Below are 984 nucleotides of genomic sequence, written 5' to 3'. Positions count from 1 at the left end.
TTTACCGTGCCTCTATCATGTTCTTACCCAGTGCCTACAGGTTGTCTGGATTGGTTACCATGGCGACCCAGTGTTGGGTTGGGGGGTCAACTGCCGCCCCTGCATGTGTCCGACGGGCCGGGGAGCGGGCGCCAGTACGCAGACAGCTGCTACCAGACCGCCACAACTACCAGCTGTCTGTGTCTGTAGCCCTGGGATACAGAGGGTAGACACACACATACTATGCACACCCACAACACCACATGCACACACAACACGTATACTTGTTCTCCCAGTCCTAGTACCACGATTTTCCCTGAAATGACAGAGCTAGCAGAATCCCCTCTGCTCCTTGGTCATAATGGGCAGGTAGTAACTACAGACAGTGAGTGTGTAGGAGAGACTTCCACAAGATACCTCTCTCACGTGGAACAGGAGCCAGCTCCACTCCTGTACTGTTTACGACTTGTTACGATTGTTCTATGACTGTTTTATGAGTGTTTACAACCTGTGCCACTGACTGCACTGTACTACGTCACTGCAGCCAATGGAACAGTTCTGCTTCCTTACGGATCTATAATGTAGTGTGTGTGTGTGTGGTACTGTGTCTTGTTGTGTTGTAAACAGTTTTCGGAATTCACCTTTTCCTTCTCTTCCGTAGGAGCCAGGTGTGACGACGTGTCCCCAGGTCACTTATGTAACCCCAGGTGCCAGCGGGCGCTGTCTGCCCTGCCAGTTTTGTAACGAACAACACATCGATCAGCTGACCGGGGTCCTGGCGACGCGTCGCACAGGCGTCTGCCTCAAATGTCTGCACCATACCGGGAGGGCTATGGCTGCCAGCGCATGCAAGCTGGGTTACTACGGCATGCCGGCCAGCCAGAGCTGCAGGAGTGTACAGTTAGACAGTGTGGGTAGATATGTAGATGTGTGTGTGTGTGTGTGGTGTGTGTGTGTGACAGTGTGTCGGTGTGTGTGTTGTGTGTGTGTGTGTGTGTAACTCTC

Source organism: Salvelinus sp. IW2-2015, linkage group LG3, assembly GCF_002910315.2.
Source record: "Salvelinus sp. IW2-2015 linkage group LG3, ASM291031v2, whole genome shotgun sequence".
Lineage (NCBI taxonomy): Eukaryota > Metazoa > Chordata > Actinopteri > Salmoniformes > Salmonidae > Salvelinus > Salvelinus sp. IW2-2015.
The sequence above is the reverse complement of the archived record's forward strand: the minus strand, read 5'-3'. Positions refer to the sequence as shown.